This window comes from Orcinus orca, chromosome 6 (genome assembly GCF_937001465.1).
Source record: "Orcinus orca chromosome 6, mOrcOrc1.1, whole genome shotgun sequence".
Taxonomy (NCBI): Eukaryota; Metazoa; Chordata; class Mammalia; order Artiodactyla; family Delphinidae; genus Orcinus; species Orcinus orca.
In genome coordinates, this window is record NC_064564.1 from 86,522,463 (window position 1) to 86,542,123 (window position 19,661).

At 42.2% G+C, this 19,661-nt stretch overlaps 1 protein-coding gene across 2 annotated transcripts in view; it reads left to right on the plus strand.

The window, feature by feature from the left end:
• The first annotated feature begins 11,638 nt into the window (after positions 1 to 11,638).
• TDRD7 (tudor domain containing 7) overlaps positions 11,639 to 19,661 on the plus strand; it is an 89,446-nt gene continuing 81,423 nt past the window's right edge. Inside the window, exon 1 of one of the 2 annotated variants that reach the window (XM_012533659.3) lies at positions 11,639 to 11,847. The gene's annotated coding sequence lies outside the window, so the exon portion shown is untranslated. The remainder of the gene's footprint in view (positions 11,848 to 19,661) is intronic. The other variant, XM_033431160.2, reaches the window with a different exon arrangement.

The window sequence follows — 19,661 nt, forward strand, 5'->3', positions numbered from 1 at the left end:
CCTAGGAACATGGTTGCTGTATCATATTGCTGGTGAGACTAGGTTAAGCTTTGTAAGAAACTGCCAAGCTGTCTCCCAAGGTGACTGTACCATTTTTGCCTTCCCACCAGCGATGTTGTTCCACACCATCACCAGCATGTGATGCTGTCGGTTTTCGCATTCAGCCCTTCTGATAGGTGTTTGGTGGTATTTCGCTGTTGTTTTAATTTGCAGTTCCCTAATGATATATGATGTTGAGCACCTTTTCATATGCTTTCTGCCATGTGCTTATCTTCTTTGACGAGATACCTGTTCAGATCTATTGCCCATTTTTAAATTGTTTGAGTTTTGTTTCTTGAGTTTGTGAGAGTTTGTTTTCTCTGTGAGACCTTGTTTGTCAAGATGCTGTTGAATTTTAGGAGTTCTTTGTGCATTTTGGATATGCTTGCTTGCCATCTTTATATCTTCTTTGCTGAGGTGTCTATTCAGATCTTATAACCATTTTTAAATTGGATAGCTGTTTTCTTATTGTTGAGTTTGAAGAGTTCTTTGTATATTTTGGACAATAATCCGTTATTAGATAGGTGTTTTACAAATATTTTCTCTCAGTCTGTAGTTTGTCTTTTCATTTTCTTAACAGTGCTTTTTGCAGAGCAGAAGTTTTTAATACCAATGAAGTTCAACTTACCAACTTTTTCTTTTGTGGATCAAGTTTTTGGTGTTTTATCTAAAGAGATTTTGACAAACCTAAGGTCACCTAGATGTTTTCCTATGTTATCTTCTAGGAGTTTATAATTTTCCATTTTCCATTTAGGTCTGTGCACCATCTTGAGTTAATTTTTGTGAAAGGTCTACGTCAAGGTTCATTTTCCTTTGTTTGCATGTGGATGTCCAGTTGTTCCAAAATCCTTTGTTAAGTACTGTCATTTCTCCATTAAATTACCTTTGCTACTTTGTTAAGAATCAGTTGACCACACACATATGGTCACCTTATTTTTGATAAAGGAGGCAAGAATATACAATGGAGAAAAGACAGCCTCTTCAATAAGTGGTGCTGGGAAAACTGGACAGCTACATGTAAAAGAATGAAATTAGAACACTCCCTAACACCATACACAAAAATAAACTCAAAATGGATTAAAGACCTAAATGTAAGGCCAGACACTATCAAACTCTTAGAGGAAAACATAGGCAGAACAGTCTATGACATAGATCACAGCAAGATGCTTTTTGACCCAACTCCTAGAAAAATGGAAATAAAAACAAAAATAAACAAATGGGACCTAATGAAACTTAAAAGCTTTTGTACAGCAAAGGAAAACATAAACAAGACAAAAAGACAACCCTCAGAATGGGAGAGAATATTTGCAAATGAAGCAACTGACAAAGGATTAATCTCCAAAATTTACAAGCAGCTCATGCAGCTCAATATCAAAAAGCAAACAACCCAATCCAAAAATGGACAGAAGACCTAAATAGACATTTCTCCAAAGAATATATACAGATTGCCAACAAACACATGAAAGGATGCTCAACATCACTAATCATTAGAGAAATGCAAATCAAAACAGCAATGAGGTATCACATCACACCGGGCAGAATGACCATCATCAAAAAATCTAGAAACAATAAATGCTGGAGAGGGTGTGGAGAAAAGGGAACCCTCTTGCACTGCCGGTGGGAATGTGAATTGGTACAGCCACTATGGAGAACAGTATGGAGGTTCCTTAAAAAACTAAAAATAGAACTACCATACGACCCAGAAATCCCACTACTGGGCATATACCCTGAGAAAACCATAATTCAGAAAGAGACATGTACCACAATGTTCATTGCAGCTCTATTTACAATAGCCAGGACATAGAAGCAACCTAATTGTCCATGACAGATGAATGGATAAAGCTCATGGGGTTTAAAACAATGGCTGCCAACCTCAGTCAGCCTTTCAGCAATCAAAAGCAGCAATGAGGCAGTTAGCACTCAGAATACACAACCCAATATTTGGAAGACAAGGTCCTTATCTCTCATCCTGGCTCCAGCAAGTGCATCAGGAACATGGCTCTAAGGCTGCTTGTCACAAGAATGGAGGTTGGGGGATTGTAGCTATACCATGCAAAATTTGCTGAAGTTCACCCAGATTTACCAGCCTCTTCATGAAGCTCTCCTCTGAATGCTGTAAGTATAGTTGGACTAGACTCCAGAGTTCCAAAATAATTTTTCAGACAGTGGTGGCCAATTCAGCAGTTGTTTAGGTAGAGTGATGGACTCCTGGAGCTTCCTATCCCACTATCTTACATGATGTTACTCTCAATACCTTTTGTGGCTGATAATATTCCACTGTATGCATGTACCATATTTTGTTTATCCATTCATCATAGGGAGGATTCTACTGTTTCTCTTCAGCCAATAGGTGGAACTAGGGCCCATGGGTAGACATTCTAGAGAGGGAGCTTTGAGATCAAAATGGCATTTTGACCTTCACAGCTGCCTGCCCCAAAAAAGAACAGGGCTCACACACAAAGGGAAGTTCCCCACTGATGCAGAGGTGGTCCACGCAGAGGTGTGACATATTGGAACTAGCCAAGAAGGGCTCCCTGTCTAGTTGATTGGCCTGTTGATGCCAACAGTAATCTGGAGAAAAATTAAATCACACTCCTCCATTGTTCTCCACTGTACCATCCAGGACCCACCAGCCCTGGAGGTGAACAGAGAGCCTGTCCAACTTCCCCAGGAAGGAAAGGGTACAGAGAAGGAAATAGGAGGAACTGATTGGAAACTTTTGGAGCTCTATCTGAAAAGAGAAATTCTAGGGATATAGAGTGACAAAGTAAAGCTCAAGGCTCTTTCTGAACAATTGTCAGCCCAGAAATTGGTTTCTGGACTTGGGGCAAGCTATTTGCTCACCTATGTTATGTAGGGTCTGTGGCTCCTCACAGAGGTTTTGATAGGGGAAATGTTTTTTACTCGCTTTTCTTTTTTAGTGTAAGATTATAACACATTTCTCTTTATAGTAAAAGCAAACAGAAAATCAGTTAGGATACAGTGGAATAACAGGAAGAGTAAACTTGACCTAATTAACATACATAAAATAATACACACAAAAACTGAATAATACACACTCTTTTTAAGTACACCTGGAACATTTCAAAAATTTACCATATTATGGACCACAAAGTAAGGTTCTACAAATTTCAAGCAACTAAAATCATACAAAGTATATTCTGGGTCACAGTGCAATTAATTTAGAAACCAGTATCAAATATTCTACTGGAATATCCCTGTTGATTTAGAAATTAAGAAAATATATGCTTAAGTAAATCAGGGCTCAATGAAGAGAATATATTGAAGATTATAAAATAGTTTTAACTGAAGGATAATAAAATTATCAAGTATCAAAATATGTACGTTATAGTTAGAGTCATGCTTAGAGAAAATTTAGAGCTTTAAAAAGTACATATTCAAAAAGAAGAAAAGCTAAAACTCAATGACTTATGCATCTATCTCAAAAAGTTTAAAAACAACAAAAGAAAATCCAAAGAAAGTAGAGGGAAGGAAGAAATAAAGTTAGCATAAATTATATAGAAAATAAATAATAGAGAAGATCAATAAAATTCAGATATTGTTTCTTTTAGGACATTAGTAAAATTTTTAAAACCTCATATTGATACTAATGAGAAAAAAAGAAAAAGGCATGAAAAAATCATTATCAGAAAGAAAAAGGGGACATGGACATAGATTACATAGACCTGGAAAAGTTTACAATAGGGTAATATGGACAACTTTTTGCCAGTTTGAAAATGTTGAAGTAATGGAAATTTCTAACAGTATACTTTTTAAAAAAAATCTTCATTGGAGTATAATTGCTTTACAATGGTGTGTTAGTTTCTGCTTTATAACAAAGTGAATCAGTTATACATATACATATATCCCCATATCTCTTCCCTCTTGTGTCTCCCTCCCTCCCACCCTCCCTATCCCACCCCTCTAGGTGGTCACAAAGCACTGAGCTGATCTCCCTGTGCTATGTGGCTGCTTCCCACTAGCTATCTATTTTACATTTGGTAGTATATATATGTCCATGCCTCTTTCTCGCTTTGTCACAGCTTACCCTTCCCCCTCCCCATATCCTCAATTCCATTCTCTAGTAGGTCTGCGTCTTTATTCCCATCTTGCCCCTAGGTTCTTTATGACCATTTTTTTTTTTTAGATTCCATATATATGTGTTAACATATGGTGTTTGTTTTTCTCTTTCTGACTTACTTCACTCTGTATGACAGACTCTAGGTCCGTCCACCTCACTACAAATAACTCAATTTCGTTCCTTTTTATGGCTGAGTAATATTCCATTGTATACATGTACCACATCTTCTTTATCCATTTGTCTGTCGATGGGCATTTAGGTTGCTTCCATGAACTGCCTATTGTAAATAGTGCTGCAATGAACATTGCAGTGCATGTGTCTTTTTGAATTATGGTTTTCTCTGGGTATATGCCCAGTAGTGGGATTGCTGGATCATATGGTAATTCTATTTTTAGTTCTTTAAGGAACCTCCATACTGTTCTCCATAGTGGCTGTATCAATTTACATTCCCACCAACAGTGCAAGAGGGTTCTCTTTTCTCCACACCCTCTCCAGCGTTTGTTGTTTGTAGATTTTCTTATGATGGCCATTCTAACTGGTGTGAGGTGACACCTCATTGTAGTTTTGATTTGCATTTCTCTAATAATTAGTGATGTTGAGCAGTTTTTCATGTGGCCTTTATTCTTTTTATACATTTTCCTTCATTTGTTTCTTAAGTCCCTTATTTCATTCATCAGGTATACAAAGAGGTGGCATGGCATTGCAGGAAGAGGATGGACTTGACATCTCTTAAATAAATATTTATTGTTAGCCTGCCTATGTGTGCCAAGCACTGGAACATTGCAGTCACCATGATTAGAGCTATATATAAATATATATGCTTTGTAAATAAAGTTCCCATAATTACAGTGATATTAACAAGTGGTTTATAGTTCAACCTTCAAACACATTTTCAGCCACATGTACTGCACAGAGGGAGGGAAATTCTGTGTTAGTGCTGACATACTGTACTGCTCTCAGATTAAGAACCACTTGCTAGAGAAAATCTCCTATAGTGGCTTACCCTGGCCAGCAGCTAGCTAGCTCCTTTCTTAGACAATAGCTAGTCCCCAGGTGTTATAAATTTCTAATTGCAAATATAAAACATCCTGTTTTAAGGAAGTTGCTGCTGAGAACCAGGGATCCAGTTTTAAATGAAAAAGACTAAGTGTGAGGGCATGAGAAGACAATTGGGAGGAAGACCAGCTTCTTTACATGTCGTGGGGAGATGTGACTTAGTGTGAAGTGAACTCCAGGAAGAACCCCCAAAAGAGTGGTTTTATCTTCCTCAACTGGTGGTGAGTGCTGGGGAATATCAGGTAATGTGGTAGTGGTGGGATGCAGAACTCTAAGAAGCACATGTATCCAACCCTATGTCTGCTGGAGTAAATAAGAATGTCTTGTTCAGCTTCTCTTTGGGTGGGATTGGCTGCCGGGGGGTTTCTAGAAGCAGCACCCAACTCTATATGACTCTTTTATAACAAATATTTTGTAATCCCCTCTTCTACTCCCCTGAAATGAAATTCACAGATAAAGTAGCCTAGAAAATTGACTGTATAGTAAAACTGTGAAAAAGTTATTTGTGTTTATATGTAAAGCAGAGTTTTTTCCTCTACATGAGTGACTGGCAAGACAGTCACATGTGAATTAGGACAAAGACAAGGTTAGAGAAACTTCTCCAAAATGGGGGACTGTTCTGTACACAGCAGGACAGTAAGCGTCCAGCTGGCCCACTAAATGCCAGGAGGTGCCCCTGATCATTGTGACAACCAAAAATAACCTTGTGAAAGTCCAAAGTGCCCCTGGGGGCTTCCCTGGTGGCGCAGTGTTTGAGAGTCCACCTGCCGATGCTGGGGACACGGGTTCGTGCCCCGGTCCGGCTGTGCCCAGTGAGCCATGGCCGCTGAGCCTGCGCGTCCGGAGCCTGTTGCTCCACAACGGGAGAGGCCACAACAGTGAGAGGCCCGCGTACCGCAAAAAAACAAAAACAAAGTGCCCCTGGGGGGAGATGTTGATCCCACAGAGAACCACTGATGAATGGAAATTGACCAAACAGCCCCAAGAGAATGCTCTTTTGCTATTTATTGGGTTAACTTTGCCACTTAAGGGAATCTGAGGCTAGAACAAGACCAAAGGGCTCCCAATTTAACAAAAGACCAAGCCCCAAATGATTTACCCAAAGTCAAACAGCACAGGGGCAAAGGTCCTCCCTGAATAGTACACTTTTAATCTGAACCCGCACTTTGTGAGCACTGTCTGCTTCTCTGATTTCAGGGTCAGCTAACCTGTACGGAGCACCTGCTGTATGCTATGTTGTTTCTTCTCCCTGCCTCCTTCCTTCCTCACCCCTAACATCTAGTAGAGTATAATTTTTGTACCAACTGGTTTATTGACTGTTACAGAATCATTAATACTGTAGTTGGTTGCCTTGCTTACAGTATTTGTTACGCCACCTCCGTGCCCTACCCCACAACTGGGCCTTTAACCAGATGATAACTCAATGTCTGCATCCTTGGAATCATCCTTATATCTGGTCCTTGTCCAAGGCTGAGCCGTGTGAATGACCCACAGCTCGAGAAGGGACCGAGATGTTCTCTTAGAGAGCCAAGACCCTCCCCTGTGGGTCTAGGACCTTTCTCTACACAGCATGGCTTTAAGCTTTCACTATCCCCTGTTTTCCAGTGTTCGGTGCCTGTGTGGCCTCAACAGCTTTAGCAATCAGTCCCTTCTGGGGATTAGCCTCTTTTAGCTGACTCATCTTGGAGGCCTTTGTGCGCAGATTAGGGAGTTTTGCTTGATCAGCACATCCTTAGCTTTACCAGGGCCTGGATTTTAGCAGGATTCCCAGAATCTCTGTCGTTTGTTTTTTGTTTTGTTTTATTTTGTTTTTCCTTACTCAGTTAAAACGAATGCAATTGTCTAGAAATTTCTCTCCATTTTGTTCATGAGGCAATAGCTGATGGGAGAGGGAGTGATCATGGTGTCAATGATTCACCAAAAGTAGATCTGTCCAAAGATTCCTTTTGTCATGGATCTATTTTTCCTGACCTTTTATGTAAGCAGAAATCCCCAGGAGGCTGGACTTCATCCACATACATACCTTTGAACATGTTGTCTAGCTTCAAGAAGGAGTTAAAATTGTTATTACTAAAATTATTTGCATTTAAATAACAGGGTAAAAAGACAAATAAAATCTTTTCAAGTTGTTCACAGGGAGATAAGACATAGAATCACTTCCTACATCCTCCTCCACTGCAAACAAGTTTGAGGGATAAATAAGGGGCTCCAGGAGCTTAGCCACAGACCCACTTTCAGGTGGGGACTTCAAGGAAGATTTCCCGGGAAAGGAATTACCTAAGACACTGAATAATACCACAGCCAAGTCCCGGGGGCTCATTTTGTTGTACATAAAGTGATAGAAATGAGAGTTTTGGGTTTGGTCTTCTTTTTGGAGGCATTATAGAGAAGATACAGGCAAAATCAGATGGGAAGTGAGATGAGGGCAACCAGAGGTGTCTAAAATTGCCTCTCTAAATTTTGGAGGGTGGGAGAGCTACCTATGGCAGCTGTGAAGTCAGAGAGGCTCTGAGAGGGAGGATGAGGTGTGTCTCTTTCTTGGGCTCTATTGCAAACACCAAAACACCCATCAGGTGAGATAAAAACAAAGTGAGCCACAGGTATATTCTTGGAACGTTGTTGCTATTTCCCCTTAATTCTAAATGGTGTTTGCTGAACTGAGAGAAGGAGGGGAGGGCGGGACAGAGATTCAACTCAACCAACGGCTCTGGCTCTGTCTGCTTTTTACAGGTGTTTTGGTGTTTGTGTCCAATGTGGTGGCTCTCTCCAAATGAACGGTCTCCCCAAGTGTGGATAAAAATACTTGAAGGGCTTTAGATGAAGGTTTCACACTTGAAATATTTCCTCCTTTCTCAGCCCAGGATAAACTGGCAACAAATCCATCTTCCTTTCTCATCCTTGGGCCTCACAGCTGGGCATGCCCTTTCTATGATAACCTCTCTTGGGAAGTATCTGGATGGGCACAGAATGCTTGCCAGGCTGCTGCCTACTGGCCAGCTGTTCTTGATCCCCCTACTATCCGCCTTGCCTACCCCTGAAAGCCACCTGAGCAGATCATTAAGGACCTCTTGACAGCCCTTGGGGATGGGAAGGGTGCCTGCCTTTCCTGAAAGAGTGACCCAGATGCTCCTGGCCCCCACTCCTGTCTTCCAGGGATGAGCTTGAGCTTTTGCTGAGAGAGAATGCCTTCCACCTGAGTCTTGTCCATTCTGAAAATTCTGCTTTACAGCCTCATGACATATGCCTTCATCTAAGGAAGTTTTTAACAGGGGTTCATAGTAGGACTTCAGTCTACTGAAACCTTCTCTGAAATCATGTGCCAAATTTTGTATCTCTCTGTTGCTTTCACATATTCTGACTCCCTTCCCCACAAAATGGTAAGAACCATTGTGTTTAAAGAGTAGCCAATTTGTGTCATCTCTGATGTCCCTTAATTCCCCTGAAATCCAATTATATCCAGGGCATGGGAATTAATTTTTGAGCTCCCTGGGTCTTGGACCATTCCCAAGGAAAATAAAAACAACTTCGTAGCCTGTCCTTGCTATGTCAGCTACCCAAGGACTTCTGAGAACCTCCTGATATGTGTCAGCCAAAAATCTACCTGCCAGAATGGACACTTCACCCAAGCACATATCTGAAGGGGCAATAAACACATGAAAAGATGCTCAATATCATTAGTTATGGGGAAATGCAAATTAAAATCTCAATGTGATATCTTTACAGATCCACTGGCATGGCTAAAATTAAAAAGTCTGACAATTCCAAGTATTGGACAGGATTTGGAACAACTGGAATTCTCATACATTGCAGGAAGGTAGAAGAAGGGGAGCCCAAAATGATGTAGTCACTTTAGAAAATAATTTGACAGTTTCTTGTAAAGTCAGACATACACTTTATCCTACAGCTAGCAATTCTATTCCTAAGTCTTTATGCAAGAAAAGCACATGACCACACAAAGACCTGCATGTGATTGGTATAGCAGTGTTATTCATAACAGCCCGAAACTGGAAACAACACAAAGGTATATCAAATGTGAATGGATAAACACATTGTGACATATCTATACAGCAATAAAAAGGAACAGACTACTGATATATGTTTACAACCTGGTGATTCTCAAAAGCATTATGCCAAGGGAAAGAAGCCAGACAAAAAAGACTACAAACTGTATGATTCCATTTATATGACATTCTAGAAAAGGCAAAGCTATAGTGACATAGATCAGTGGCTGCCAGGGGCTGGAGGTAGGAGGAGGAAATTAACTGTAAAGGGGCACAAGGAATTTTTTTGAAATGGTGAACTTGTTCAATATCTTGATTGTGGTGATGGTCACATGTCTGAATACACTTGTCAAAATTCATCAAACTGTACATTTAAAATATGTATTAGATGTAAATTATTCACCAATATAGCTGACTTGTTTTTAAAAACTAGCTGCAGAGCATCATTTTTCTTTATATATAGGACAGTCCAAACATGGAACTCTTTTTTGCAAGGATAAAGGATCTCAGACTTGGGGTCAACACAGATCATTTTATGATATATTTTACATATTGGACTCTGGAGTTTATCCTAATTTCCTACTCCAACTGGCACTCTTTCAATTGGGAGCTGCTTTTTACATCTTTCCCATCTTAAATGTGGAGCCAGGGGATGTTATGAGCACTGCAGAGTCCAAATTGTGTCTGGTTGTATTTTAGGTCTATTAAATCCACTGCAGTGTTTGGAGCAGACTGGAGGGGAGAGAAGGAAGAGATCTGAAATAGACTGAAATACAGCACTGGGGATGGAAAGAAGTGCCAGGGAGAGATATTTCAGCAGACTTTGTCAGGGACTAGATAAGGGGTATAAAAGAGAGCAAACAGTGTTCAGAGAAGACTTTGAACAGTTTCCCATTGCTTTTGAGAAAAAGCCCGAACTCCTGAGCATGGGCTATCAGGCCTTCCATAAGCTACTTCCAGTCTCCCTCTTCATTGCCCACTGCCTCTTTTCACTGAATCAGAAGCTCTGCAAGCACAGAATTCTGTTACTTAACAGCAGCTGTTCAGTACATACTGGTTGTATATACATATATACAAATGTCCATTCACCTACTGATGGACACTTGTGTTGTTTTCATATTTTGGCTATTACAAACAAAGCTGCTATGAATATTCTTGTCCAGGTCATTGTGTGGACATATGCTTTCATTTCCCTTAGGTAAACCGTGGCAATAGAATTGCTGGGTCATATGGTAGGTGTAGTACATCCATACAATGGAATACTACTCAGCAATAAAAAGACAAACTATTGGTGCACACAACAACATGGATGAATCTCAACGTGCTTCTGCTGAGTGAAAGAAGTTGCATACCCTCCCACCCCAGCAAAAAGACAGCCAGGATGTATGATTCCATTCATATAAAATTCTAGAAACAGCAAACTAATCTATAGCAACAGAAAGCAAACCAGCAGTTGGGAGGGCAAGGGACAGTGAGGCACATAGGGTGAGGATTATAAAGGTGCATGGGGAGGCTTTTTTGGGGTGATGGATATGTTCATTATTTTTATGGAAGTGATAGTTTCACAACTGTATACATATATCAAAACATCATACTGTACATTTTAAATATGTGCAGTTTATAGTATGTCAATTATACCTTAATAAAGCTGTGAAAAATACTGTTTGAATAAATAGCAGGCCCTCCGTAAATGCATATAGAATGAATGTAGAGAAATGTTCATTGTTGGTTTAAGGGATACAAACCAATATGCCCAATAAATATTGGTAGAATTAATGTACAGAAGAAATATGTGACTAAATAGTAGGTGTTCAATAATTTTATAAGGAATGAGTGAATGAATGAATGTATTTGACAAATGTTTATGTCAGCCTATCATGTGCCTGGGACTATCCTAGGCTCTGGGAATAGATTGGGGAACAAAACAAAGATCCCTGAGTTCACAGCTTTAATTTGAGGAGGACAGTAAACAATGAAAAGATAAGTAAAACACATATAGTGTGCTAGACAGGTGCCAAGGAGAGAGAAAGCTGAGAAGGGGGACAGGGAATGTCAGGGAAGGAGACTGACATTTTTGAGATTGTGGCCACCCTCCTCCCAAGGGTGACGCTTGAGAACAGACCTAAAGGAAATGAGCGGACCAGGTGGGTATCTAGGAGAATAAAAAATGACGGCCCCAGAATTGAAGAAAAGAATAAGCAAGAACTGAATGAAACTTCTGACGAGTGAAACGTAATAGCAAGAGCGCGTAAGCGCTAATGAAGACGGCTGCGGCCCGGACCCTCCCGGCCCGCCGATCCTTGCGTTGTCCACGAGGAGGCGCTCCTGCTCCCGCCCCGCAGTCGCCTTCCGCCAATGCGTGGGCACGCGCAGAAACCGCTAGGCGGCGTCGGTTTCCCTTCCCACGCGCGGACGCCAGCGTGGGCCGACGCAGCCGGGGTGCCCGCGCGTGCGCAGAGCCGAGGCCAGTCTGCCCTTGGGGCGGGGCGGAGCGGGGCGGAGCCAAGCAGGGCGGGGCGGGGGTTTGAGGTGATTCCTGAGGCGCGGCGGCTGTTTCAGCCGTGCGGGGAAACCGAAAGTGGGCGGCGGCCGCGGCTGTAGCGCTGGCGGAGACGGCGGTGGGAGCCGGGCCCAGAGGCGCGGGGACGGGCCGCGGGCCCGCAGAACAAGGTGAGAGCAGGTCCTGCTGGCTGCGGGAACGACAGGTGCCAGGCGAGGGCGGACGAGGTTTCGGGCGGGCGCGGCGCACCTGGGTGACTAAGAGGGACAGTGGCCCAAGCGGAACTCGAACGGACCCGGGGCCTCTTCCCAGCAGCCGCAGAGGATGCCCTGGTCCCCACCCCGGAAAGCGGGCTGGGCGCCAGGGGAGTTGGCGTTCCAGAGCGTTGTGTTTTAAATCTCTGATGGGACTGTCTGGGGTTCACCTGGGAGTCGGACGGACCCCTGCCGCCTGGGAAACTCAGTGCAGTGGGGGCAGTGCAGCAGGGGGAGGGCGGGTGTGTGGACCTGGGGTGGGAGGTGCTGACCAGGAAGTGGATCCCGGTACCGGCGGGCGGACGCCAGCTGCCCGCCCGGAGCAAGGGACATGCGAGCCCCCTGGCTGTTTGAACTCCCACACCGTGAGCTTTTAAGTTCCTCTCTTTACAGACCCGCCCCTGCGGGCCGCTGGAGCAGTGCAGGACACAAATACTATCCGTTTCTCTCAAACCGTGAGCACCTGAGCCCCGGGTGGGTACAGCGCTCCAAGTTAGGAGGGAAATATGAATCCATGAGTGAGTTATCTTAACTTTCACCGTGTTCCCCAATAGTGTCAGGTTCTCAGCCTCAATTTAATGGGAGGGGACTTGGAGCCGGCACAACTATTCTGCTCCGATCCCCTTGAGTGAGTAGGTACAATACATTTCCATACATAACCAAGGGCACCACTCACTCCCAAACAATTACAAAGAACCGGAAAGGGAAATAGCTATATTAGAAAAAGTCTTGGCCCAAAAGGATTATGAAAGCCATTCTACAAAACAAAAACATCACTGACCTGTGTCATCCCTCCATCCCTATCCTCCACCCCCCCATCCCTATCCTCCACCCCGCCCCCCCGCCCCTTTCGTGCAGGTGGAAAAACTGCAGAAAAGTGCCCTGCCTAGTGATATACAACTTAAAGCCAGAGGTGGAACTTAGACCCAAGTCCCGGCCGCTTTGATGTATAGGTGTTGCATACTGCAAATAGCGTGGGCTTTGCAGATTTGGGTTGGAATCTGGGCTTCTCCACTTGCTAATTGTGTGATCTTGAACAAATTACATACTTTCGTTGAGCCTGGTTTTCTCTTTATCAATTGGAAATATTTGACTTACTCTGCAAGGCTTTTGTGAGATAACTACTGTAATTCCTTTGGCTCATAATAATAGTCAAAAGTGTTAACTCTCTTCCTTCCACCAAACTTGCCGTATTTTACATAATTGGGTTTCAGTTTCTTGGATGCAGGGACACATCTTTAAGTGCTCTATGTAATATAAATTGGCACATGGTGGAGATTTTTGCAGTTCCATTCAACTGATATTCATGGAGCATCAGTTACATGCACAGGACCGTGCCGGGGGTAGGGAATTGCTCTGGGGCCAGCTGGTTTAGAACCCACGTCTCCTGTGCCCCAGTCCAGGGCCCTTTGCCAGCCCACAGCCCCCCTCTTTGCTAGTTAAACACAGTGAACTCTGAAGCAGCAGTTGGTGGTTCCTTCGGATTTCAGTCCCTGTAGATTGGAAATGAAATGTAATCTCTGCTAATGCCCTTTTAAGTGAACTGACTGAACATGGCTGAATGAACTATTGTATTTTGTACCAAGAGATTTAAACTCCTTGAAGAACCTCTCAGAAGTTCTCTGTGCAATATAATCTAGTTGGAGACCTAATATGAACGTAAAGGAAAAATACTTTATAATCCAACTCTAAGTGCCTACTCTGTGTTTGATCAAGTGCTATTTCTAAGAACTGAGATTTGATGTAGAGTGAGTACTTTGCCTCTGGGCACTTTCGGGGTCAACACATAAATACAGAAAGGACAGAAGTTCCTTGGTGCCTGGAGTGAAATCTAATTTCATATTTATGTGAATTGGTTTTTCTTTATGCAAAACTGACTTTCTCCTCCCTCTGTTCCCACCCTTATGCTTTTGAAAGCTTCATTCTTTTCAATATTTCCTCATTGGGCCAATTTTTTTAAAATGTTGTCTTTCAAACAAGCTAAAAGTATTGATAATTTGTCATTTTGAGCTGAAAATGTGTGTGAGGATATATGGCAGTTAGAGCTTCTGATCGGCACAAGATACTCAGTGTGACCCCAAAGCAAACTCGATATTTTAGCTATGCAGCTTTGTCAGGAGGAAGCAAACCCATGATTTCCGTTAGGTCTTTGGACCCCCGTTTCAGCACTTGAAGGACTCCAGGGAAAGTTGAGAACCATGGATCTTGCCCATCCTCCTTATCTTCCATATGAAAAAAGCGACCTGAAGTGACTTGCTCAAAGGGTCATAGCTAATGAGAAGAAGACTGGGATTAAGACCCAAACTCCTAACTAAGCCATTTAGGATCTCAGAGCTTTCTCCAGTATGTAGATTTATGGAAAGCCTATATTACTCATACTACATAATTAGTAATGCATGTATAATTTGGAGGTTGAAATTGAAATAATTAAAAAAAGAAAACTGCTCTCTAAAGATACCCTGAGGGAGTATATCACCACCTGAGGGCATTAATTACTATCTTTCTTTTTTTTTTTAAACAGGATTTTAAAAAATTAATAAATTTTATTTTTGGCTGTGTGTGGGCTTTCTCTAGTTGTGGTGAGCGGGAGCTACTCTTCGTTGTGTTACACGGGCTTCTCATTGCAGTGGCTTCCCTTGTTGTGGAGCACGGGCTCTAGGCATGCAGGCTTCAGTAGTTGTGGCACTTGGGCTCAGTAGTGGCTCACAGGCTCTAGACCACAGCTTCAGCAGTTGTGGCGCACGGGCTTAGTTACTCCGCAGCCTGTGAGATCTTCCCGGACCAGGGATCAAACCCGTGTCCCCTGCATTGGCAGGAAGATTCTTAACCACTGCGCCACCAGGGAAGTGCCAACTGTCTTTTTAAAAAGAGTTGGTAAGGGAGTAATTAAGGTGGTAATAAATAGACTATAATTGGAAATAAAAGATAGCATGTTAAACTGTTGCAAGATGAGAAATCACCTTGGAAGAGTCTTAGACAAAAACCTTCCCTCTCTTAGGCTCAGTTTATTGATTTGTAATAAGGGGTTTGGGATAGACTAGATGATGCCTAAAATCTTTTCAGCACAGACATTCTGAATTTTAAGGGCCTGGCTTGTTGCTAAAATAGTGTCTTCATGGAAGAAGGCAGCCATTTACCAGAAGTATGTGCCCTAAGGAAATACCAAAAATTGAGTAGCTGACTAAAGAAGGTAAGAGATTGCTTGGTGATTTCACTTTACCCTAATGATTCTTCAGATTTATTTGTGGGTTTAGTGCCACTCTTCAAGTCAAATTTATGACACACAAAAAAATGCAATGAGGAAAATGAGTCAAATGGTACAGTTGGAAATAGTTGAGAAAAGAGGAACTGAGAGGAGAGAGCATATACGGGAGTGAGACCAGCTTGGCTAAAGGTCTTTGGGCAGCAGGATTGAGGAAACTGCAGCTACAGGAAGCAGATCACATGCAAACGATGGTAATGGTAAAGGCAGGTATCCAGAGGACACCAAAACCTGCTTCTTCAGAATAAGACTCTCCCGGGACCATTTTTAGGTGTATTAGAGAGAAAAGTTGTGAATTTACAAATACAGTTTTGAAAGTGAGAATTATTTTAGGCTATTTACATTGTTTAAACCTTGCTTTCCTAAAGGTTGTCGTTACTTTCCCCTACTCCTTGCCCCACTTCTTGCACATTGTTAGCATTTCGGGATACTCAAGATTAATTGTATAGCAAAATAGAAAAGGAACAGTATAAAAGGAATGAATTTTTGCAGCAGTTGGCAAGTATTTTGGATTTGGGTGCCACACCCTTAAATCAGAATGTGGCAATCCCCATTTCATGCTACTTTAAGGGGTAATCACTAAATATGCCCCAGGGTTGCTCTCCGTATTCCCCAAGTCAGATTTACTTTCAGAAGCCAACTCCGTACATTTGGAGCAGCTGTCTGAAAGGATGCCCCATTTTTGGGAGCCAGAAGACCTGGGTTCTTGTTGTGGGTCTGGCCATAAAAATATGTGAGGCCTGGAATAGTTACCCTGGACCTCAGTTTCCTCATTTAAAAAAAATTTTTTTTACTTTTATTTATTTATTTAATTGTGCGGTACATGGGCCTCTTACTGTTGTGGCCTCTCCCGTTGCGGAGCACAGGCTCCGGATGCACAGGCTCAGCGGCCATGGCTCATGGGCCCAGCCGCTCCGTGGCATGTGGGATCTTCCCAGACTGGGGCATGAACCCGTGTCCCCTGCAGCGGCAGGTGGACTCTCAACCACTGCGCCACCAGGGAAGCCCTTTCCTCATTTTTAGACTAAACAGTTTGGAGGAGATGGTGTGAAGGTGCCTACTAGCATTCCGCGCTTCTCTCTCGGCTCCCTACTCTGAGGTCGGGCCCACTGTCCTGTCCTGTGCTGTTTTACAACGTCCAGGGACGTTGTGGGACATGGCAGTTAAGAGGCTTTTGCCTACTAGTTAAGTGCAAAATCTTGGAGGAGATCTGGTAGCTTTCTTACTAAGCTTGCCAGGTCAAGTATGTTAATGAGGCAAGTAAGAAAACCTGGGAAAACGCTAATATTTCAAATTTGATGCTATACTAAAAATTTCTCCAGTACACCAATGTCTGTATTATTGCACTCTTAGCTGTGTAATGCAGGTATTCATAGGTAGTTTGCCATCTATACCATGTTTCTAGGAAAATGTAACTACCGAATGTCAAGTATTGTGGTAAGCACATATAACTCTATTTTTGACACTTGTCATTCAGAAAGAGAGGCAAGGAAAGGAGGAGAAAAAGAGTGAGAGGAAGGACATGAAAGTCAAGTGCAATCTGTTGTGATCCTTGTGGCCAGTTTCTTCCTCCTTGACTGGGGTCTTTGCTTGCTGACCTTGGAAAGTTTTTGAGATTAAAATACTCTGATTAAATAATTCCCCAGACTCACCTCCACTTTACTCTGCTCAAGCAGAGGATTCTTATTCAGCTCAAGCTTCCTCTTTATTATCTAGGGAAACCCTTAAGAATTTTAACCTGAATTTAAAGAGATGACCAACTTTATTTCTCCAAACCTCACGTAACTTACGGTCACCAGGGCTTACATAACATTCTCAAAATAAAAGTACGAATTTGAATTCTCTTAAACTCTAAATTGTATTTATCACAACGCTTTTAGAGAGTAGAAATAAGTAGGAAAGTTGAAAGATCAAAATGGCAACTTAAGAAATTTGGGAGCCACACATCATCAAAAGATCTACAAACAATAAATGCTGGAGAGAATGTGGAGAAAAGGGAACCCTTCTGCACTGTTGGTGGGAATGTAAATTGATACAGCCACTATGGAGAACAGTATGGAGGTTCCTTAAAAAACTAAAAATAGAATTACCATATGACCCAGCAATCCCACTACTGGGCATATACCCCGAGAAAACTGTAATTCAAAAAGAGTCATGTACCACAAGGTTCATTGCAGCACTATTTACAATAGCCAGGACATGGAAGCAACCTAAGTGTCCATCGACAGACGAATGGATAAAGAAGATGCGGCACATATATACAATAGAATATTAATCAGCCATAAAAAGAAACGAAACTGAGCTATTTGTAATGAGGTGGATAGACCTAGAGTCTGGCATACCGAGTGAAGTAAGTCAGAAAGAGAGAGACAAATACCGTATGCTAACACATATATATGGAATTTAAGAAAAAAAAATGTCATGAAGAGCCTAGGGGTAAGACAGGAATAAAGACACAGACCTACTAGAGAATGGAATTGAGGATATGGGGAGGGGGAAGGGTAAGCTGGGACGAAGTGAGAGAGAGGCAGGGACATATATACACTACCAAACGTAAGATAGATAGCTAGTGGGAAGCAGCTGCATAGCACAGGGAGATCAGCTCCGTGCTGTGTGATTGCCTGGAGGGGTGGGATAAGGAGGGTGGGAGCGAGAGGATATAGGGATATACATATGCATATAGCTGATTCACTTTGTTATACAGCCAAAACTAACACAACACTGTAAAGCAATTATACTCCATTAATAAAGATGTTAAAAAAAAAAAAAGAATTTTGGAAGCCACTTTGGAGGAGTTGCCATTGAGGCACTTCACTAATAGTTGAAATTCCCATGATAAGCTTCCTTTTGTGCTTCTAGTGGATGACATCCAAGATAATAAACTTGATTTTTATAGTTAGAAGAAAGTATTCTTATATGCATACTGTTTCCAAAAGTTCTTGAGTATAATTGCCATCTTCAGAAAACCTCAAAAAATGCCATGATAACCAAGGAATTAACAAAATTTAGAGCATTCTATAGCAATATAGTAGATTAGAAAATAATAAGTTTTTTAAGCTTTAGTTGTAACATTCTTCTTGTTCAGTGCCTGAAGTGATATTGCTAATGTTGGAATTGCAAACTGGGCTGGAAGAAATTGACAAACATGAGAACAAGACGTACATCTAAACAAGATGTACAACCACATTTACCCTTCCAGGTTTTACTGCACTTACCTGTTTCTCACCATCTTTGAGATCCTCAGTCCTATAGTCCGGGGACTGCCCTTCCCTCCAAAAAGTTGTATACAAATAGAGAATTATAGTATTCCTTGAAAACAGCATACTTAAAAAAGGGGAGGGAGAGGGATGCCTAATTCAGAGTGTAGCCATGTGGTCAAGCGTTGCTTCCCAGTCTCCTCAAGTATCAGGTTCTTTTTTCTAATTTTTTTTTTTTTTTTTTTGCTGTATGTGGGCCTCTCACTGTGGTGGCCTCTCCCGTTGCGGAGCACAGGCTCCGGATGCGTAGGCTCAGAAGCCACGGCCCACAGGCCCAGCCGCTCCGCAGCACGTGGGATCCTCCCAGACCGGGGCACGAACCCGCGTCCCCTGCATCGGCAGGCAGACTCTCAATCACTGCGCCACCAGGGAAGCCCCCTTTTTTCTAATTTTTAAAAATACTTTGTGAAACTTCACACATGAGTAGTTGTACTTCTAATACCCGTTGGTTGATAAAATATATAACTACCAAAAGCTGTTGTAAATTCAATATCGTGTTTGTGACTCTCAACAGTATCTGCACACTCTGAAAAACAGGAATACATGTAAGTATGAGACACTTACCAGTGTTCAAGCAGTGCTTGCTTACACATCGGGATGTGTGGACTTTTTGCAGTAATGCTATGGCCCAGACCTGAGCCTGCTCAATGAGAACTCTGGCTCAGAGTGGAAAGGCCCAGAAATAAACTGTGTGGTGAATCTCAGTCACAGCTTGGTGACATAATTGGCTGTCTCAATCAGTTTACAACAGTCATTAAAATTTGCAAATAATTTTTAATAACTTAAATTTAAGATTATTCCTTTAACTGCTCACATGCACTACACTATTATTTTAGTGAGCAGGAGAGAAAAGGAGTGGTGTTAGTTATATGGAGAATTTCTCATTCATTCACTCAATATGTATTGAGCTCTTGTTGTGGGCTGGGCACTAGGGATTCAGCAGTGAACAAAACCCACCGAAATCCCTGCTTTCATGGAGCTTACATGCAAGTCATGGAGACAGACAGTAAAATAAAGAATATTGGATGGCATAAGTGCTACGGAGTAAAATAAGGCAGGGGAAGGGTAAAGGGAGTACTGGGCAGCCGGCATAACAGTTCTGGTTTTGAATAGGGTGACCAGGGAAGGCTGTACTGAGAAGGTGACATTTGAGCAAATACCTGAAGGAGGTGAGGCAATGAGTTGTGTCTACCCTGGGACAGAGGGACTGG